This window comes from Bradysia coprophila, unplaced genomic scaffold (assembly GCF_014529535.1).
Source record: "Bradysia coprophila strain Holo2 unplaced genomic scaffold, BU_Bcop_v1 contig_94, whole genome shotgun sequence".
NCBI classification, from domain to species: domain Eukaryota; kingdom Metazoa; phylum Arthropoda; class Insecta; order Diptera; family Sciaridae; genus Bradysia; species Bradysia coprophila.
This window is the reverse complement of record NW_023504022.1, coordinates 4,657,125-4,681,171: the sequence shown is the minus strand read 5'-3', so window position 1 is coordinate 4,681,171 and position 24,047 is coordinate 4,657,125. Positions and strand designations below refer to the sequence as shown.

At 35.3% G+C, this 24,047-nt stretch overlaps 1 protein-coding gene across 1 annotated transcript in view; it reads right to left on the bottom strand.

The window, feature by feature from the left end:
• Positions 1-21,696, bottom strand: part of LOC119085047 — a 36,661-nt gene extending 14,965 nt beyond the window's left edge. Inside the window, exon 1 of the mRNA XM_037195259.1 lies at positions 20,959-21,696. The gene's annotated coding sequence lies outside the window, so the exon portion shown is untranslated. The remainder of the gene's footprint in view (positions 1-20,958) is intronic.
• Between the last annotated feature and the right edge of the window lie 2,351 nt (positions 21,697-24,047).

The window sequence follows — 24,047 nt, the reverse complement described above, 5'->3', positions numbered from 1 at the left end:
GATGAAAAATTTCCTTTATAATGAAAATTATGTTTACGTCGGATTGTTCAGAAAAATGTCTGGTCTAAGTCATTCGGCGATAATAACAGTCAATTCGAACATGCATTCACATTTTCTACGGATGCACACAAAAGCGCGCCTTTCCACAGGCACATTTCTCTTTTGTGACATCAGACATCGAATTTGGATTTTCTTCCACTGTCTTTTCTCATATAATGCCTTATTACCAATTCTTTTATGAGCATCCTCACACATCCTTAGAGCGGCTGGAAATTGTGTTTTCTTAAACGGTATTGCTTATGAAAAATGATGTCTCCGATGTCATTATAGGGCGTATGATTTGAATACAAGTTTTGAATGTACATTATGATCCGTAAGGCATGTTGTCACAGTTGTGTGCAGAGCGAAACATTTGCGTTCGGTATATCATCTTAACGTTATTGATAAAACGCAAAATATTTTCGAATTTATTCGATATTGCTTAGTCAAAAAACTGTTGATACAAGTGGTCTCTGCGTTGTGCACTTGATTTGGTTCAACATTTTTGCGTGCCTTTTCACAGAAATAACCAAAAATGGTTAGTATGGTAATTGCATGCATGGGCGTGGTATACACGTTTAATTGAATAAAATCGGTACTATCAAAGCTAGCAGCGTCATAATAGTTCTATCCACTTTCGATATTCATACATAATTGGCACTCATAAATACAACCGTTTCGAAATATAGAAGGATACCGATCTTTATGGAAAATAATTTTGCCCTCGCAGCGAAGAATAATGAAGTTTTCGTTTTTATTACTTCCTCGTAATTTTGCTTTGAGGGGACCCAATTCATGTGTATATACAACCCCTCGTTTTGAAAATGTTGCCGCATTCTCGTCTCTCACATTTTTTTCCGCCAGATATAAAAATTTCATATTTTTAATTATTTATTTTGGAAGTTTTGGAATAATTTCTCTCTACTACTCCCTAGTGAAATAGTGGCGTGGCGTTGTTTTTTTTTTCCCGTCTGTGCTCAACGACAATATTTTTCAACATTTGATGTCGTATAGGTCATATGTTACATTATATGTACGTACACCGATAAGTTTTTGTCTGATGTCGTGCGTGTATGTAAAGTTGATAGTTGTTATAACCGAAAAAATGTGTCGCTTTTGTAATTTATCCCGTCTTTCGTTGATAGGGTGGAGCTTTAAATTGAATATAAAGCTCTCGTTCATCGTTCGAATATAAATGCAATGGAAGGCAAAAAAGAAATAATATTTAACAGCCTGCAAATTGGAAGGAAATTGTGAATCAATTGATTTTTGCGTTTTTTCTTCTTCTATTTTTTGTAATTTCAATATTTTCTTTTCCATTTTATGTACAGAAAAATTGGAAAATATTATTTCATATAAGCGGTGTGGTTAACTTTATTTTCTTCACTCAAAAGATCATGAGAAAATGACGTTTTCATGATGCTTTGTCTGATAACAGTTCGGGAAAAAAATTTCCTTTTTCTTCCCTCTCGCTTTAACGGGGAAGAAAATAGACATTTTCTCAACCGAACTGTCACTTTTGATTTTGTTTTGAAAAATTGTGTTGCTATTTGTTCAAATAGCGAAAAAAAAGTTGGAAATTGCATTTCGACGATGCTGTTAGGTCACCTGAGAAAATTAAGTTGTTAAGTCACAACGTTTTTTCACAACAAAGTGAACGAAGTTTCAGGAGAGGGGAGAAAATGACTATTTTCTCGCCTGAATTGTTAAAATTGTTATTTTTGTTTCATGTTGCGATTCGCGCCCTTGCTCCGCTCTGGTGACAAGACTTCGCTCTTTTTGGAATTACCTATTTTCTTGCCTCGGTAAACAGATAACTATTCCAAGCCTTCGTATAATTCGAGCAAAAATAACAAAAAACTTTGCGAAAATAGTTAGAAAAACTTAAATTGACACAATTGCACGTACTTAACGCGTCTCTCCATGTAATCCATCAACAATCATGTACATTCGCTCTCAAGCACCGACTGAATAAGTACATCCTTCTCAATAAGTTGCCTTCGTTCATGGGTGAAAAAAATATGATCTGTGAGCATCGTATGACATAACATTTAACAGCGTGCGATACATTTGGTAGAGAAAAAAAACTTTAGTTTTGATATATAAAGGAATCAAGAACTGAAAGCGGGATGAACATTTTCGGGGAATGGGATTTGATTATCATTCGTGATATATACATAAACTGGTGGCTGCGTGTGTATATATTCTTTATCGCGAATATGAACTTTAATAATGTCAACTCCGAACGTATATGGTACGTACGTACATGTCACCTATATAAAACTTTATATTTTTGTGTTATAGGAGAGTGTCGTATCCATGAACATGAACATTGTACAATATCGCTTGATGTAAACTGTTAAAAAAAAGGAAAGCAGCAGCGCTCTATGCTGATCCCTCCGTATACCAGTAAAAGATTATGGATTTGGAGGATTTTCGGGTTTTTTTTTATGAATGGTGTGGCTGGATAAACATATGCGGAAGAAATGTTTATTATGAAGTGACAAGGGAATTGCTTTTTTTGCTATGTGAATTTTGAGAAAATATTATCGCGCGTTCATCGAATGACAACATCATGTAGACACACATTGTTTTAATTAATGTAAACAGTTCCGTGTTGTAGGAGGGGGCGGAGGTATTGCGGTGAAGGAGAACCGTTTGTTAAACGAGAAAGAATAAATATATTTTCGGATGAATGAAGCACGTGACACTGGTACATTGCGGTTTGGGATAATGTTGTATGTCAGAGGGGTGAGTGGTATATACAAGGTGTTATGTCTTCTATCTTGTTTAGTCACGCTATAAGTTAACGGTTTGCGTAAGGGGACGATGTACGGTATTATGTAACATGTTGTTTTCATACGTTACCATCACAACACGGATCTTGTATTTCCTTGGCAATTTTCTTTATCAATACCAGATACGTGATTGACCGCTGTTCAATAAATTGGTTAAATGTAAAAGGTATTTCGTGCAGCTTTTCTTCCATTTTTCTAATTTCCTTCTTGAATATTTTCGCTTACTTTCTGTCCAGTAATCACGTTTCGGAACATTTTAAACACGACACAGACAATAAATTTGTTTCGTCATTGTGTTATTGGAAAGTTTGGTGACATTGCGGTTTGAACGGCAGAGGACGATGGTATGTTTAAAGATAATAACAGGGACAGAGATAAAATCTCTATTCGAGTGACAGGAAAATATATATTCAAATTTCAACCATAACATGAAATTATGCTCGTCTGCATTGTCTTCGTTGTAACACTGAACATTGTGTACACTACGTTTAGTAGGCTGTACGTCGTATACGTACGAACACAATCATCTATATAATTACTAAAGCGAAAATATTGCGGATTTCGAAAACGAAAGTTGGTCGAAAAGAGATTTTTTTCGTTGTAAATGAATTTTCTTTCATTCGTTTCGTTTGTTATTTATCGAGGGGATGAGTGTATTTAAGGACGAGACTTGAGACTATACAATAAGCACCCTCCGTCGAGATTGGTGGATAAGCCATATTTGATTGAACTTTTGAAAGTGTTTTATATTGAACTATGTTTGCAATAAGAATCAAATTTATTTATTGTGTGTGGGCAGGAAAAATTCGGCATTCATTTGGGCTGTCGATATAGGGATGTCTGCCACATTTTTCATAACAAAAAATATTTTTTGTTCGATTAGTCGATATAATGAGTTGTGGTTATTGAAATTAGATTTATATTTCAGGCCACAATATATACACGATTTGCTGTTGTGTGGTTGGGAGTTTGTCAGATGAAAATCATAATTTAGCGGACGTGTTCGGCTTCTTTATTTTTGTAGCAATTTTCGTCGAATGAAGTCAATTTGCTAATGTCAAACCCGGTGACCTATTCCACGTTCACTGCACTAAACTTATCACAAGCTATAACAGACGGGAAATCAATTTTATTTTTGTAAAGTAAATGCGGAGGTCGTCGCATGTACCACTAAATAGATTGGAAATAAAAGTGTTCGTCATTTGAAATGCATAGTTTCGATTAGGAAATTTAATTATTTTTATGAAAAGTGGCAGTTCTTGATCAGTTTTAAGGTTGTTCTTTATCAAATGAAATATTCTCAAGAAAATGTATCGACACAAGTCGTCACATCCCTGTTTGCGAAGAGAGTTCCACCCTTTTTCGCTGAAAGAAGAAGTTCTTCTGAAGGAACTAAAACACAGCTGTGCCGTGATACGGAACATAAAATATGACCAAATTGACTATTCAACCAAAAACAGTTCAAAATTGTTCGAAGGGCGTTCTGTGTCACGATGTTCTATTTCTGGTGTTTTTGGTTGGATCAGTATGGAGCAATTTGCTGAAGAGACAGTCAGCTAACTTGAAAACAATATTTTTGAGCAAAGCGTTCGGGTTTCCCGAAGCATGTAAAACTGTGCGATGATATTTTTATTAACTTATGTCGCCTCTGCGCAATGTCGTATGAACGGATTTTATCGCATTAGTGCGATAAAGGATTTGCAGGGGGTTTATCGCACTTGTGCTGACGTCACACTACGATTATCTTCGATATTTATTCGATTTTCTTCATTGCATAAAACGTTGTATGCAACACAAATCGTATGCTGTTTATTATGGCACACGATGTCTTGCCAATCGGAGCCCTAGTCCCACAATCTACACATTTATGAGTGCCTAATGGAGTACTTTGCGAGGTACTTTGGATTCGATGTCATAAATAACTCTATTTTCACATCCCAGCACATAGCTTACGGTGCGTTAGTCTGTAATTTGAACAAACTTAATGTTTGTCTGGTTGTCTAATAGACGCCTGTATTACGCAGCCAACCACTACCGCACCGTTACTCGTTTTTCTTCAATGTACACTGTTCGACATGAGTGTGCAAGAACCCATGTACTGATATTCAATTGAAACGAAATGACGCTACAGTAACGATAACGCGACTGTGAACTAGGCAGATCAGAAACCAAATATTACAAAATATTTCGAAAGTGAAATCCACCTAGCCAAACAATATCGATTTCATACAGATATGTAATGCGTCTCCTAATTTCCATTCATTTTTATTTTCTGACATAAATATTTCATTGAGAGTGTTCTAACATATTACCTCTTTGGCCTCAGATAATAACAACCAAATATCACATCAATATCTTTCTCACATCGCCTAGCAAACAAACAAACAGTCGGATCTTAACCGTTTTTTTTTTTGCTTCGTATCCATTCGAATCGAGGGTCGAGGGATCATGGACCATATTAATATTTAATTTTACCTACAAAATATCCATGTTCAAGGTGATTGAATAACACACAATTGATTAATCTCCGTTTTATATGGCGAGGCACATTGATTCTTTAAAATGAATTTTGTGTACTTTCTATTGTTGTTGTTTGATTGTTTTTTTTTTGTTGTTTTCTGCATTGCTTGATATTTGTAATTGTTCATTACGATGTGGTAGCCAGCCATTATATTGCGTTATAATCAAGACAATGCATTTATAATCAATTAACGATTGAATTGCTGATGCTGACGAAACATATTCATTAATTAATCGGCAAAATATGCGGTCGTAACACTTTTGAAATGAGTCTAAGATTGTTCAAATGTTTTCTGTGTCTGTGCTTGCGTCTTTTTTGTTTCGCAGCCTTCTTCGTCTTGTGAATGAAGTCAGAATGACTGAAGAAGAAGAAAAAAACAGAAGTGAATTGATGTCAAACAAATGTCGTATCTAATGAAAGTAAATCAATGCTCCACACAGTCGACATTTTTCAGTAAATAGATTTTTGGTTTGGGAAATCTGCAAGATAGACCAACTTAATATTGGCACCGTTTCAAAGAACTAATAGCATAGGAATATTCGATGAAAAATGCAGACATTGTTGTTATACACTTAGCAGAAGAAAAATGTGTTTCGTTTTGGGAGCCAAAAAGTCAAACGGAACACCACGAAATAAAAAGAAAAATGAGAAAAATCTTTCGGATTTTAACAAATATAACAAAGAAAAAACGATACGAAAGTTATTGCTCAACCGAAAATTGGGAGTAAATGACTTAGTGGTTTGTCTATAATGGCCAAGGCTCTTATACCGTGTTCAATGTGTACACGAGAGAGATCATATTTCTCATCGAAATTAATTACAAAAAAAAACTTTTTTTTTCGTTATTATTCGCCTGGTACGCAAATATCAAATGACATGACTCTTGAAGTATGACTCAGTGGAGTCTTTGAATAATACAAAATTAAATTAATTGCCGCACCTTATCCTCTGATTGTGATTTTCTCAACCGAACGTTTCGTCTGAGAAACAATTTTCTCATTAATAAACAGTGCCGCTGCTCATGCTTATAATGCCTGAAATAACAATCGATGATAATTTGATGAGCATTGCGGTGATAAATGTATAACCGGCGATGGTGTGTATAAACTCTATACACATTGTGTTCATTGAATTTAATTATAGCTCGTGAAATTGTTGTGATGCAGCTAAATTTTATCAAATGTTTAGAATACAGAAATTAATTAACCTTTTTTGCGTAAACAAAATTTGATATTTTGATGATTATTCTAATGTAACGAGCTATCCGATATTTTAGTTATTTATTCGGTGTCTGGTGGTTGGTTCGTTGTTTGTGAGCGCATTTCTACGAAAAATAGTAACAAAATATCATGAACTAGTAGAGAGAGGTCATTTTACAGTGATCACAATTCGAATCTGTAATAGAATTCAATATGAATGGGTTTACGAAGTTATGCCTGCGGTAATATGGATTGGATAACAAAAAGAGCATTAAATTCAATTAAAAATAACTCAAATCCAGTTGCGATGTGATGGTAAAAATATGGCAAATTACGATGTAAGCTTGGATGTAAGCCCTAAACAAATTAAAGTAGTGAACGTAACGCTTACTACGGATTGATACCTTTTATTCAGACGAAAGTCTTTAATGTACAGAATCGTAGTTGGTTCCAGTGGTTTTATTGTAAGCTAAAGCTCATGGAAGAAGGTCTTTCATGGAAAACCGAGATAATTTTTAATCACGAAGATTTGTCACTTCTTCTCAAAATGAACAGGCTGACGTTTCTCTGCGTCTTTTTCTTTGTCAAGTCGTAAAATTTTCCTCAATTTTATGCTGTTTCTATGACACTATTAGACTCGACTATAGACTGTTCAAGTTCAGGAATTACACTAGATTACCCGGACGGGCTTTGGCAGCAGTGGCTTACAAAAATGTGTGATGCGTACTTTTTCGTAACATTTTTGTGTGCATCAGCTGTCCCTCGGGTAACATAGTAACATTCCTGAACTTAAACAGTCTATAAACTTTTAGGTGGGACTTTGACAGCTTCTGCATAGAAAAATGTTACGAAAAAGTACGCATCACACATTTTTGTAAGCCACTGCAGTTCCTCCGGGTAAAGTCTAGTATAATTTCTGAATTTAAACAGTCTATTTAAATAAAAAATAAAAACGAAATACGAATACTAAGACGTGTGCAAAACCGACTGCAACGTCACAGCAGAAACGTCGGAGTGTAAATAAACAATTCCAGAACCCAAAGACAACTTTTTAATTCAAAAAAACTGTACCCTCCGTCACCCTTGCAAACATTCTGCAAACCGTTGTTATCACATAAAGACGGTTTGTGTGCCCCATAAATATTGATGCGGCGACCTCATAAGCGAAAACATTGTGCATTACCATTATCACATAAATATCCAGATTTATGATCGGTTTATGTAAAGTAGGTTTAGGTTGTAAAAAATTCAACGAATTTCTTCACATGGCTGCCGCACCACATCACATCACACACAAGTACAATAATAAGAAAACTCGGTGTGTTATATTCACCCCGACCGACGCTTCGTATCGTACAATAATATCCATTGGTCAACAACAGAATTCTAAATCTGGTGGATGCAGATGAAACGTACAAAGCATATGAACGAATGAACGTGATAAGATTATTAGAAAAATGCTGTGGCTCTGTGACTAATTTTCCATTCAAATGGAAAACTAAAAACTGAATGTAATTGTACACCAAGGTCAAGTAACATGTCTCAATCATCGACACATAATTGAAAGCAGCATGCGAAAAAACATTGAAACCTTAAAATCAGAAGAAAAAAAAACTGTTTCGTACCCGGTTAGGGGGAACCATTGGCAACATCAGTTTTATGACTTTATGGACCCGAGAGACCATCTTCTATTGAATTGTATAATTAACCTGAACGAAACCATTTGCCAACATATTTATGTTGACCACACACACAACTAACTCGTTGGTTTCGTTTTTATGTGCATTTGACATTTTGACAATGCATTATACCGTGACGCTGTTGATGCAAAATATATATTTTCCTCGGAATCCTCCCTGCAGATAGGGATACAGTACAGTTGTTCAGCATTTAATTGGTGATGATTTGTACAATATTGGGTGGATGACTTCTTCAATTTTTATTTATGCCATGGCTTCTACTGCAGGTGTAAACGAGACCGTGTTCGTGTATGAAACTCGAAATGGAGATAAAGAATCTGATTAAATCAAAAAAAAAAAAATCCTTTTTCTTTGTCAATGTCTGCTATCCGACAAACAATTCAAAAACGTGCCTGCTAGCAACAAAATATTCCAAACATCATATTCAAATAAACATAAATGTATTGAGAACGATGATAATATTGATGAAGAAAAGCAAAGCAAAGGAAAAAAAAGAAGCAAGGGAATCAATATCTAACTAAAGCAGACTTTGCAATACTAAACATTGACTCGTCATGAAACTCAAAGAAGTAAAAGTTCCGAATGGTGAATTGATTATGTATGCATGTATATACATTGGGTATACCATATAATAATGTACCTCTATCTATATATACGTGTGCCTATCCTCCTATCCCAACTTATACCAACGACGACGTTTCGTTTTGTTGCTTCATAAAATTTAAAATTACCGAAGACTTTTTGATGTTTGTTAGCGGAGAGGTATAATATTATTTTTGCTTAGATTAACAACAATAAAAATAAAATAAAATGGAAACAATCACTTCACGTCAATATGCTTGGGTTATTTGTTGCTGATGTGGAGTGGAGAGAGAGTTCGTTCGTTTTTTTTTTATTTTCTGAATTATAGACACCGCGGAACGAATGGATGAATGGAGTAATTATTTTTGTTTGCCAGCAAAGCTTTTGCATATTTTAGTAATATCATGTCGATGATTATGACACAATTTTCAATTTACGATTTATTCAGCCGATTTAAAAGAAACAATTTCGGGGTATTTGAAAAAAAAGTCAAATACGGTAAGACAGATGGATGATAAGGCTAAAAGAGAGAAGAAATCGGAATTTAATTTGATTTATTATTGCCAGCGGTTTGAAGGTGGAAGATGCCAATTTCAATTAACGAAAGAGGCCAACATTATTGAGTTGAGACTCAGTACCCTCCATTAGAAAATGTATTTTTCCATAATTAAATATTAACCTTTCAGAAGTGGCAAACGTATTACGGTATATAATCGAATCTGTTACGTCTTGGGATTAACGTATACCGTCTCGTATTTTACGGGACAAAATCTTTTACTTCATTCGTTTGAACATTTGTCTTTCTCCAAACGAGGAATGACAAGCACGCAGAGACTATTTTTGTGAAAATATTTACTTGAAATTTCCTTGTATTTTTGTAGATTTTCCATATTTTTTCCCAAAAAATATTTTTATTGCCAAGCTTTCGACACACAGTTGTTGTCATCATTAGGGCTTAGGAAATACTTTCCCAAAAATATTCCCTGACATTATGGTAGATTTAATCAAATCTTTTACTTCATTTGTTTTAACATCGTTTTCAGCCGTGGCAGAAATGATAAACTTAGGAAAATCCCTTACCAAAAACAGTCCATAATCTCGAACTTCTTGGAATAACAAAATCTTTTACTTCATTCGTTTTAAACATCCATCTTGCTGTATATAAGAACCGAGTGTCCTTGCTTATTTTTGGCTTCGGTGTAAGACGATTAGCCGTTTTCGAAAAGTTGAACAACGAAATCATAAGGTTACTTGAAATACAATAAAAATGAGAAAACGATTTACGATTCACATCAATATTTCTTCTCTTGTCGGTCGTCCCAATCGGGGACAATAGGTACGGCTACGTTTTGATGGATAAATTTCTAATTTTTATCTCTCATTTTGAAAGTTTTCGGTAAATTGTTTGTATAAATATCGTTTGGTTAATTCATGTGAAATGGAATTGAATATTCAATGCATTTTACTACAGTAATTACGAATGAAAAAAGTAGCGTATGGACAGACACAATCTCAACGTAATTTATATCTTTTAAGCTGAAGGCATCAATTTTTCATCAATTTGAAATAATAGCAATTCAACAGAATGGAACTAGAACGAAAACAAAAAACTTTTTCTTGAACTGTTTATTGAATTATATTTGCTGCTTATTTAGAGGGATTCTTTTGAAAAACAGCCTACCGAAATCGGACGCATTTTCCAGTGGACTTTTTTCTATGTGCCTAGAAAGGTATTCGACCCTAGAAGTCAAAACCACTTTCAAAATAATTCTTCGAAGCTTGTGTTGCTAGTGTGAGGTGATCAAAAACCAAAAACTTGCACTTTTCTTACAAAAATTTATCCAGTTACACGAGCCGTACAGGGTCGTGTTGGGTGTCATTAGAAAGGTAATTACATGTACTTTCAGGGCAAATAGGGTCTTATTAAGGTTTGGGAGCATCTAGGACGATTTATGAGAAGTTGAAATGTTGAAGTGCTTCTATTGAATCACAGACACAACCAAACTTCCGTAAGCTCTACTTTACCTGAAAGTGTGTGCAATTACCTTTCTAATGACACCCCACACGACCATGTACGTTTCGTGTACCTCGAGAAATTTCCGTAAGAAAAGTGTGAGTTTTCAGTCTTTTCTCGGTTCTTCGGTTTCGGTTTTTCGGTTAAGAAGAATCCCTCTTGACAAAATATGTCTGTCGCGTGGACAAGGTGTTTCGTCGAATGCTTGTTATATTACCTTAATGCCATTTCGGCGTCATAATGGATTTTCAATTGCCATGCAAGCAGGACATTCAATTACGTGGAAGTGCTTTAAAAGCCAACAAAAGTGTGTCCACAATCAACGCCACTTTCAATTACCATGATTCGTTAACTTTGACCAAAAAATTTTTGAACTCGTCGTGTAATTAATACAAAGTCCATTCTATAATCAAATTTATTCAGAAATTAACAAACCGTATAATTTTCAACTTTATTATGGAATCGGAGTTTCCAGTAGTGTATAATTACAAATAATATCTGGATATGTAGCTGGAAAGTTACGAAAATATTTATTATCCGAATTATATTTCGACTGCCGAAACCATTGCCACATACAAATACAAATGTAGATCGAGAGAACCGAGTAAACCACAATTTGCCCACTGGAACAAACCCAGTTCTATCATAATAAAGGGTATGTGCTCCTTATACAAACAATTCTCTCGGGATCATCCAACAATTTTGTTTCCATTTTTTTTTTTTATTTTCAAAATGTATGAACTTTAATTAAGTGGAACGGACGGCAAAAGTTGTTACATTTTTAATCGATTGCGAATAATAATGTAAAAACGAACGTGCCTTCAGCGATACTGCGAATAACATGTAGTATCGCACAGGTTACTACTGTCTTAAGAGGTAAAAATTAAACGAAAACTATTTTCACTTTGCAACATTTTTCCTTATCCTTCTCCCATTTCAATGCAGACAAGAAAATGAAATTTTATGAAAGAATGCATTTACGTCAGCACAGTACGCCAGTAAGTACTTACGACTTGTTATTGTTTTTCTTTCTTCATTTTTTTCCCTACTTTTTAATTATAATGCCATATGATGTAGAATAATGAGGAAAGGAAAGGTATATATGAAAGGTGAAAAGAATGATTTCGCCCTTTTTCAACAATATTATTTGCGGCAAAAACATTCATTGTTAAATACAAAGGAGAAAAGAGGAAAATTTCATATTTATATTGTGCGGTGGTGGTGTTGGTACTGAGTGTACCCAAGAGAATTGTAACTATTTTGTATTTTCGGCATCTCACCCAGCCCAGCCAGCTCAAGACAAATATTAACCAATTTATAACCTTGTCGGAGTCAGGGGGCATTTCTCCCGAAAAAAAACCGAGAAAAATCAAATCAACCTCCCAGTCGGTTTCAATTTGAAGAAAAGTTCTTTAACAACACAATTCCGTACACAACCTTACTTCTCTTCAACGATAAAGTTCGTGCATATTTGAATATGCATGTTACCAGCAGCAGACAACAATTACTTTTTGTTATGAATTAAGTGCCGAAGATGTGTTTTTTCAACTATGAGAAAACAAAAACATAAATTCCAAGGTCCGTGACGAATGTAAATTAAGAAGAAACTCACTCTGCACTTCTAACATAGTTCTTTTAATAACATTAAACTCGAAAAACTTAACACTGGTCAACACTACAGAATGTATATGCACAACGCCACACTCTGTGCGCTGCAAATAAACTCCACTGTGAGAAAATACGGAAATTTGCTGACATCACAAAATCCATGACGAGACAAAGCTACAAACTTTTGAATTTTATTTCATAATAAGAAATTAGGCGATCTTTCCACGCCACTTTTTTATATAAAAAAAATTTCCTTAATTTTTCGACGAAAAGCACATCGCATTTCGAAGTTCAAAAACAGAAATTCCTGGCTTTCAAGACGGTTGAATAAATCTTCTATCCGATGTGTACCAGGAACGAGGAAATTGAAATTCATTTCGTTCATCAACGAATTAAAAACAATTTTTTTTTTGGTTTAGTTTGGTTTGGTTCCATCCACTGCTGGTTTATAATATAAAACGAAAATTCTATTTCCCAGAAAAAATGTAGAATTGTTCTTGATATAAACATGAAATATATTTTGAGTTGAAGAACGTTTATACGATGAACAAGAAATGTATCCGAATCGTCTGTAACCCCATAACCCAGGGAAATAGATAAATTTTAAATATTTAAATATTACCACATGTGGTTGCCGTATGCAGCTTTGTTTCGTTACAATATTATACGGAAAGATATCAGTAAAAATATTAAAGTCGTTAAGGAAAATAGATAAAAAAAAATATCGAGAAAAATGTAAAGAGCATCATAGATCTAAGGAAATTGTTTTCTTTTCGAAATTCTTTTCAGATATGACTGATCCGTTACATCGTTCTGTGCTCAATCAATAGAAAATAAAAAATATTTCGTCAAAGCTGAGAAAACAAGAATAGACCGGCTGAAGCATGGTGAGGTCTTTTTTCATTTTTTTTTTAATTTCTGTTTACTACTAGCTTGGTACTCATTCAAGTACCACTTTGGTATTCAACTACCAAATTTTGGAATTATAAATAGGCAAGCAAGCCGATTAATTTCATAAGTCGGTGTGGAGCTCTCAAACAGTAAACATATCTACAACATCAGTCAACTACCACTTTGGTAGTCAACTACCACTTTGGTAGTCAACTACCACTTTGGTAGTCAACTACCACTTTGGTAGTCAACTACCACTTTGGTAGTCAACTACCACTTTGGTAGTCAACTACCACTTTGGTAGTCAACTACCACTTTGGTAGTCAACTACCACTTTGGTAGTCAACTACCACTTTGGTAGTCAACTACCAAATACTCGATTTATAAATAGACCAGCAGGCCGAATAATTTCGTCAGTCGGTGTGCGTCTCTCGAGTAAGAAACATCTTTGCTGCTATATAGTTTGGGGGTCTAACTACCAACAACTACCAAATTGCAATGTTTGCTATGAGCGATCGGTTACCAGATAACAAATAATAATTGATTTGCCTGGTGTTGGTTTGCTCATAGTAGCATTGCAATTTACCAACGTGGTAGTCAACTACCAAATATTTGAGTTATAAATAGGCAAGCAGGCAGAATAATTTCGTCATTCGGTGCGTAGCTCTCAAACGGTAAACATCTCTGCTGCTACATATTTTGGGGGTCCAACTACCAACAACTACCAAACTTTCAAATTGCAATGTCTGCTATGAGCGATTGGTTACCAGATAACAAATAATAATTGATTTGCCTGGTGTTGGTTTGCTCATAGTAGCATTGCAATTTTAACTTTTATCAATCACATTTTATTTGTGACACATACGGACGGACGGACGGACGGACAGATGAAGTGCCCACAATAGGTCTTTTTTTCCTATGGAAAAAAGACCTAAAATGGCAGAGAAGTTATTCCACTACGTCGACGTCAACTGATTACTTAACTAGCTCTCACATCCTGATGTTATGCTAAAATACTTTCTTTCGTTAGTTAAGCTCGTGTACCGTAACTCAGAAGTCGGTCTAATTAAATTATTTTAAACTTTGTTTGCACATTTAGCAACACAAGAAGTTACGAACAGGAGTTATTATATGAAAGTAAAATAGAAACGCGTTGCTGTCATGTACACAATTTAAAAAAAAAATGAGTCGAAAGAATAAATTTGAAATAAAGAAGACGAAAAAAAAAATTGAATAATAAAAAATGCATCACATTAAGAGGCACCAGACCATTTAGAGTGATTAAGTATATTCGGTTGAGCCATTGTCATTCAATAATTCATGGACTTTATCATCATAATAAATTGATATATGAAAGACACAATGACATACTGTAATCAAACAACATTCAATTGGAATGAGTATAGTGTTTTGTGGAAGCGACGACGACCGCCGAATGGAAGAGTAGCTCGCATAAAGTATAATATAGCTCGCATATAAATAATATGTATAATCGTCATCGCACATCAATAATGTTAAAGTTTATGAAGAATTCGAGTGTCAATCGAAGATGCAAAAGTTTGTACAGAACGACACCAGTGATAGAGAGATTGCGAACGGTTTGAACAATAGATATATAAATATCAGATGAGGAAATGCTATTTTCTGATTTTAACGAAAGACAAATCATCGTTTATGCATTTTTGAATGATGTGCTCGATAGATTCATTCCCTCCACTGTTGAGTCAAGGGTCTTACGTCATAAAATACGCCCTAAAGTTTCACTATTATTGTCAAAAATTTGGTCTCAATCGACGAGACGTAAAATTTCTGCAGTCGAGTTCGTAGATGGGTAATATCGACCTAGTGATCCTATTCCTAAAAGAATTTTTTGTCTGGTTTTTGATGAATCCGAATCCGATAACCAGAGAACTAAAATTCTTCATTCTTTATGCATGAACGATGGCAAATCTGAAGTGGCAATATTCCACCTGAACAATCAAATGGCTGCACGAAAGCTCAATATTCACTTGGACGGTGAGGAAATTAAGTTCAACAGCACACCAACCTATCTTGGTCTTCCATTGGATCGGTCTCTGACATTCAAGCCAGCAATGTCAAAATTAAGTGAGTAGCTAAAATCACGTATCAATTTAGTGCAAAAACTGGTTGGTACGAATCGGGGTGCTAATGGCAACACTTTGAGAACTGCAGCGCTTTCATTGATCTACTCCGTGGCGGAATATTGTGCACCCGTTTGGTACCGGAGCAGTCATGTGAGCAAAGTGGACACACAATTGAACATCGCTATGAGAACAATCACAGGTGCAGTTGATTCGGTTCCATGGCTTCATGTTTTATCCAACATCGCTCCTTCCCGTCTAAGACGACAGGCTGCGGCACATAATTAGTGGGAAAAATGCTTCAACGCTTCCAGAAACTATACACTTCCGATCGTTGTCGAACTGGAAAATCTACCGCCGGAAAGGCTGACTTCGCGTACTCCAATATGGAATGATCATGTTATCCAAGCGCGAGATTTCAACATAAAAGATGCTTGGAAACGATATTGGACGGAAAGCACCAACTTTTCGAACAAATCTTTGATCGAATTCCCGAATGAAAAGTTGGATGGATACGATTTGGAGAGACGCGAATGGAGGATGTTGAACCGATTCCGATGTGGACATGGCTGCTGCAAACAACAACTACATCGGTGGAATTTCGTTGACTCACCGTTCTGTGACTGTAATAAGGTGACTGTTCAAACGATGAATCACATCTTGAGTGATTGCCATCTTAGACGTTTCTCAGGTGATTTGAGCGATTTAAATTTAGTGACGGTGGAGGCCGTTGAGTGGCTTAAGAACTTGGACTTAGAAATTTAGTGAATTAATTTAATGAAGATGTGAATGAAAATGTAGTGTCTGCCATACGATTAATAATAATAAAATTTTGGGTTCAAGTTCGTAGATGGTTTTCGAAATTTTTCTTTCCTTCATTGAAGAATCCATCTGATGTTCTGGGAAATATTTGCGAAAGAGGTTGGTCTGCATTTTGACGGCCCATAACTTATGTTAATTTTGAACCGATTTTCGAAACTTTCTTCTAATCGACGAAGAATTACAATTCATTTTGTCAAGTTCATACATGTATGTACCATGTCGGATTTATAACAATGAGTGTAACCATCTACCTCGGTCATAGTTCTTAAAAAGTTTTAAAAGAGAAAATTTCTGAAAATGTAAATCTTGCACGAGAGGGATCGCGGCCAGAGCGTAGCGAGACAATTAGAGAAATATGCAATCTCAGATGTTCATTTGTTTTTCAGAACTCATTTCATTGAACTGTAGAGTTACACTCGAGAGATTGCGTAATAGAGTCAAGCAACTTTTGATTTACGACTATCACCGCCATAGAACCACTCGAGTATAACACTAATGACTTAAGGGAAACAATCTATCTATCTATGGGAAAGAATGTTTCCATATATTTTGATAACTTCGTCAGTCAAGGGACCTGACCCACCCAATAAACCCTGGTTCGATTGAGCGATGAAAAAGCAATTCCATTCCAATGATTCATTCACAGCCATATCAGATTGGGGACAACTTATATCGATAAAAAGATCAACGAACGAAACAATTACAGATTACTTGAATGATGTACTCATTTCGATTACGCACTCGAATTGCATAAATGGTAGAATTCGACGAGAGGGCAGGACTAATGCGTACACAGTGAAAGTATCTAATTACTTTCGCTAAGTAATAATGAAATGCACAATAATATCGGATAACAAAACAGTTTCGTAATAGCAAAAGGGAGTTCGGTAATTGAATATACAAAATGTACGGATGATTGTTGCGGAAGTTTGCACAATGCACATCAACTGATTTATTGGCCAACAGTAGCTAGTATGCGAATAACATGTTTTAGATGTATTTTGCTGGGTTCTTAACACCGCCTAATGTGTAATTTAAGAATGCAAGGGAAGTGAATAATGTATGTAAAAGGTCATGTTTTCAATAAATGTGAGGCGATTTCTCGGTACAAGGGTTGGGCGATTGGGTATTATGTATGGCCATTCCTACACTTTTTTCAGGACATTTTTCACCCTCTTCCATCTTGTAATTTTCCAGTTACTTCCGTTCTTATGTAATCCACCCTTCTAGTCAACTCAGTTTTCTCTTTTGAATTGATGTGGAATGTTAATCAAAGAACTATTCTTCGAGTGTCAGCTATACGTTCAAATTTGAGTTTATCTCAAAGCGTTCATCAAATAAATGTTTTGATTTGTGAGATCAATTCGGCAACGATCCACATGCAAAAATACGAATTCCCAAAACGGTGCAACGTTTAAATGACAAACTACTGTACCCATCAAAAAGCCACTCTTCACGCATAGCGTAGGACGTCTCATTAAAATGAAAGGTCCGCAAAGACGGAAAACTGCTGAGTTAGTGGAAACGTTGGTATTTATCTAGGAAACGCTATTCCAAAGAACGTTGAAAGCGACAACCACAACAAAATTTCTCGTTGTAAGCTTTCAATTCTTGACACATCAGTTACTTTGTACCGTTTCTACAAAGCGTGACGTCGAGTTATCGCAAAGCCGATATTTTTGTGTGTCAAATCTTCATTTCGCTTCACTCCACATACAACATTGGTAGGTTGAATGTTGACAAAGAAATTGTATTTTGCTAATTATGCTCAACAAATTGAATTTCAATTACGATGCTAAAATATTAAAGGGCTTGCCAATATCCATTTTGAACATTCTATTCGTATGTTGCGTTTCATGTTCATTAAGATAAAATGTAAACCATTGATTGTGGAATATCTACAATGATATTGGATTCAAATGGTTTTTGGTATATTAGCGCTGGCAACATTGTGTATGTCTCAGTCATCGGAAAATTTTCAGAACCATTTAATATGTAAATTTTTCTGACATATATCTCGGTGTTCTCCATACCCACCTCCCTCCGCATCATCGGAACGCTTGTGGCAATTTCGGGGATATAATAAAGTGGAGATGGAGATGGTGAAGATGTTTTATTTGGACATAAATGTATGAGATATCGAGAATATATTAGTTTCGCCGTGTGCAAATTTCATTTGTACAGAATGACAACCTACAGGGTATTGTGTCTTCATCTGTTAAAGGGAATTTTATAGTCGAATGGTGGCATTGAACCGTAAATTATGAAATTCGGTTTCGTTCTCAATGTTTCATATTTTGCCACGGCAAGAGTAATATTTTTGGCTTTATGTTTGCTGAAAATGATTGCCATAAAAAATCGATATTCATTCGGTTGTGTTGCGGTAAAAATAAAATTGAAAGGAAAAGAAAAACAACAACAAAGAATTCGGTCGACCATTATGCAAATATCAGGTGACACAGTAACAGTAAGTCGATGCAACCTCGGATGCAATTGATTTACTGATGGAAGAATATTCAATTGTTCGTTATAAGAACCACATATTGTCTCTAAAACAAATTGCCTCAGGGCAATGGATGCAGCTTACTCTAGATTACAGGTACATCCTTATCCGTAAAATCATGTGTAGAAAAGGAGATTAATCAGCATAGTAAGCCAAAAACGGTAAAATTTATGTAGAAAATACCAAAAAAGGAGGACATAAAAGACGAGAAAGCTCAAATTTTGGGTCGTGATGCAGAAGGGGAAGCGTTTTTTAGCCTTTTTAGCTTAGTAGTGAATGGGTTCATGACGTCGATTGCTTGAATTATGAAAAGTGCGCATTTCGACGCATCTAGCAAGTAAAATCCTTTTCATGCTTCGGGCCAAAAATGAGGGCAATTTTCGATTTTTTCTCGAGTTTTCGGCCCTTTGCATGAAAACTCACATGTGTACCTGCTTTGGACGATTGATTTTAGGCACTTTCGCTTGTAGACCTCACTTCGTTCGGCCTACAATCCGCGAAATTGCCTAAAATCAATCGTGCAAATCAGGTACACAAATGACTATTCTGAGAAACATTCGACCTCGCCCCGATTAATAAAGTTCACACGAAAACTGAACTTTTCAACTTTCTATCCCTAGTTATGTAAGTGATTGTTGTATCACGAAGACATTTGAGTCGACTTTGATAAAATTTTATTTTTCCCTGAAAGGTAGTAAAAAGTAATGAATTTTGAGCTCGGCATGAAGTCAATCGGCCATACGGTTCGGAAGTTATTGTGGACTGAAAAGCCTACAGAAAATACGACGAAAAATGCTGATTTCACCTTTCAGGAAAAAAAAACAGTTTTTCAAAATCGGTTCAGTAGTTCCTGAGATATCGGAGATACGCCCTTTAGTCGTGTTGCCGACGAAATGAAGTAACAGATTTCATGATTGTGTTTGTAACTCTCGTATTTCGATGTTACTATGAAATGGGAGCCGCATGGGAACAAAAATTTAAAAATTTCCACGTCGTGCTCGAATAAAGCACCGATTCATTCTCTATATTCGGAATCTTTCTATATCTAATAGATGAAATATTCGACTTCTTTTCAGCGCTGAATTAATTATCGAACCGATTCTATTGTCCAATTTATTATAATTCAAGACTATTAACGCGAAATGATGTTTTATTGTTGAACGAAGACGAAAAAAAATGCCATAAAACGATTGCGACACACACAGTCAGTCCAAGGCAAAGATAAAAGATGCAAAACCAATTTGGTAAAATGGAAAATATCGAAAGAAAGAAAAAAAAATTAGCGTAAATTGACTATAAAGACAAAGACTAATCGTTGCGGTAGTCGTATAGGCGGTGTACAATGTATACGTATAATATAAAATGTATAATCCCAACAACATACAGGAATTCTAATCAATCCAATCAACCAAGCATTAAAAACAACAAAAATTTTAATTTTAATTTTAACAACATTACGGTATGGTGAATATGCGATGAGGAGGAAGATAAGGAAAATCGTTTAAATCGAAATCGACTCAAATCGGTTATATTCTGCTTTCCAATACCGCTCAGTTTCGAACATCTAAGGTAATGTATATAATGTACGTTATTGGAATCAATTAGATCCTCTTTAAGCGATTTTTAATGACATGCGGGTTCAAATTCTGGGATTATCTCTAGCGGATAGTTTCAATTTCTCTCTCTAATTTTTATATTTTTTATATGTTTACGTGTTACGGCATATGAAATATGCATTTACATTGCCCTAATCACGTAAAGCACAAGTACGTATGCGAGTCCAAATTTTACGTATATGTAACGTCCCAACTCGTCAAAATAAAAATTTGGACCCACGGACGTAATGTACTATTATATGGTAATCGGTAGGGCCTTTGCATCGATAACGCTGTAATGTCAGTGATGTTTTCGTAACATTGTCGTATGTTCAAAAAAACCATGTTACGAAAAGCATGTAAATTTATCGAACATGGTCACGGTTGAAGAGCTGACATACAACTTATAACTAGAGCTACGTTTTCGATAATCCGAAACAATTAAGTTATTTTCCATTGTTTCAGACTCAAAATAATTGTACTTCTAATTGATTTTTGATGAGACATAAAAATCAATAGTTTTACTATATACAACCGAAAAGGGAACGTTTTTTTTTGTAGTAGAAATATGTGGTTTGGCTTACCTGAAACACTGTAACTTGGTCGAGATGATGTAGGATATATTGTTCATGTAACACGTCGAGTGTGGTGTAATCCAAAATAAAATTTATAAATTATGTAAAAACCGAAAAAAATAATAAATTTTTACGTGCAAGACACGTATAATTATGCATAAGCACCGTACATGCTTACTATTGCACTAATAAAAAAAAAACAAATCACAGTCACAGCCCCAAATTCACTCGGTTCAAGAATGTTATAAAAATGTTCTTGCCCAAAATAATGATCCAATCAATTCCCGGGGTTCTTTTCGCCGTTTTGCATTTAAGTTTTCGTTTTATTTTTAGTTCCCTAAAATGCCGTACACATATTTTTTGGGAACAAAGAAATGCACAAAACACTCTTCACTGAAGAAACCACCTTCTGCCATATATATCCAAATATAATGTACATGAAAAAGCACCAATACCACGTCAAACAAACGGAGCACAATGCATATATGAACGAAACGAAAAAAAATTTAATAAAAATGTAGAAGAATCCTTCAATTCACTAAACAATTTTCAATGAAAATTCACATTTTTCAGCAAATAAATCGATTTTTCATTACGATTTCTGTTCAATGTTCGCTAATTAACAATTTTATACCGATTTTTGGCGATATTTGTTTTACTTTTTCGATAAAATTACAAAAGTACACGCAGAGAATACGAATCGGACCTTTCAATTCCATCGAACGGCCATTTTCTGAATCTGGAGTGGCTCTGTGTGTGTGTCTGACACTTTGAACGCAATTGGTAATAATAATGATTACTGTGTTATACCGGTAACACCTATTTGATCATTACCAACAGTACCACAAATGTACCGAAATGTTTTGAACCGGTGGCGGGTGGTATACATTACCGTGTCATAAATAAACATCGAATATGCTATTTCTTCTCCAAATTAATCAATTAAAATTTTATTATTTTTGTAAGAAAAACTTAGAAACGAGTAGAATAGTGTCCATGAACTGAAATTTTGATAAGCTACCGAAAAACGAGTCAAATAAATCGACTAACATTTCCTATGCAAATATGCAAATATGCAAATATGAAGAGTTTTTCGAACATAATTGGAAATTTCTGATCAAATCAATATCTTTTCAAAAATATAATCAGAAATTAATTAATTAATTTAATTGGAGAAGTCGATCCGTTTAACGAGTATTATCTGGAAGACCACATAGTAATCGGTCCAACCGGTTATATGAATTGGTAATTCAAATGGTAACCAAGCAGTGTCTACATGTTATATTCAACTTGACAAAACCAACAAATCCGTTTACAATACACGATGTCATGTACCCGGTGAGATCGGTAAATTATTGTACGCTGGTAAGTGTGTTGTAGCAAATATAGCGTACTACACAGAATAAGTTTGACCAAAATTGGACCAAACTGGTTTTATATTTTCAGTGAAATTTAAAAAACAAAACCAAGGTGTTCGCCCCCAAATTGTCATCAGAAAAATCATCAATAAATTGTCATTTTGTCAATGCAGTTGAAAACTTATTCATTAATTAATTAAACGTTATTTTCCGGCAGCAAGCAAACAAAAAACTGTACAGTCCAGTCTGTATTGTCTTGCTTGGAAATTTGAAGTATGGTGTGGGACAAACTTGCCACACATCTAAACAACAGATGTTCAAGTAATAATAAAAACGGTGAAACATGTTCCAAGTTTCTAGGGTTTTTCTAAAGCCTTTAATTCTTTTCGATCCGTTCAAATTAATTCACGCCGTAAGTATCAAAGTTCTGAAAAACTTTTTTTTTCTTCAAGTTAACATTTCAAACAATCTGTAATGAGTCTGTTCAATAAAAAGCATCTATTTGTCAAAATTTGTGTATCACCGCCTTCGTGGCCTTCGTGGTCAACTCAGAGTTGTCTTAACCTGTTCTTTCAGAACCTTGGTGCCTCGCTTGGTGCCTAAAAATGACGCTGCGTTACAAAGACTTGCGTGAGAAAGATTTTGAATTGATCCAAAGGCTCTCCACCTAAAGAGCTTGATTGATCTGATCTGATATATTTGCGACATAGCGAAGCCTTTTTCTGTTTATAAGGTAATTGAATAGTAGGCGATAAAAAATGACTGCCGTGGTACCGTTGCAGATGCTGTTCTAGCAGTTGAACCCCCAGAAAGAAGGAAGAAATCAGCATTTTGGCACCAACTTTTTTTCCAAGGCTCTCTTTCTGTAAGCTCTCCGCCTCACTATATTTTCGTGGATGTACTCGCACCAGCCAGTGCGTATACTCTACCTGTAGGTCTTTCCAAGGTCGACATTCGTACAACATTACAACAATTTAATAGTTATTTACGTATCGATTGAGGAGGCCGAAAGAGTTACGTATTAAGCTGTTTCTGGGGACGAAAGTTGAAAAATGTAAGGCCAAGGGCCGAAAGTGACAGAAAAATGTAAGCCAAAGGGTCGTGACATGTCTCTACTTTTTAACGCTTTTCACAGAATAGTAATTTGTGTACCTGATTTGCACGATTGATTTTAGGCAATTGCGCGAGTTGTAGAACGAACGGAGTGAGGCTTACAAGCGAAAATGCCTACAATCAATCGTCCAAAGCAGGTACTTATGTGAGTTTTCATGCAAACGGCCGAAAACTCGAGAAAAAATCAAAAATTTCCCTCATTTTCGGCCCGAAGCATGAAAAATATTTTTTTTTCGAAAAAGTGAAAGGTATTAGAATTGAAAGACGAATCCAACGAGCTATCACTCATTGAAATCGGAGACCGCTTGTTCCCAAAGTTAAAAAAATCACCTGAAGTTTTGGTGATATCACTCTTAAGCGGTTGATTTTAGTCAACTCAGCAAATTCCTAAAATCAAAACAAGTAACTGTTCTTCTTCAGGTAATTTTTTGCGGTAGTGTCAGGAGTTTCATTGAGCCATTTTGTTTTATTGAAATTATTTCAAATTCAACGAAATCGACTCATATCAGACATCTGGAATCTGGACTCTATTTGGCAGCTGTCACTCGAAGCACTTTTGTTTGTGTGAGTGGACAGTGGACCAGCTGAAAATCAGTTGAAGCAAATGCATGTCTAAATTTCACTGAC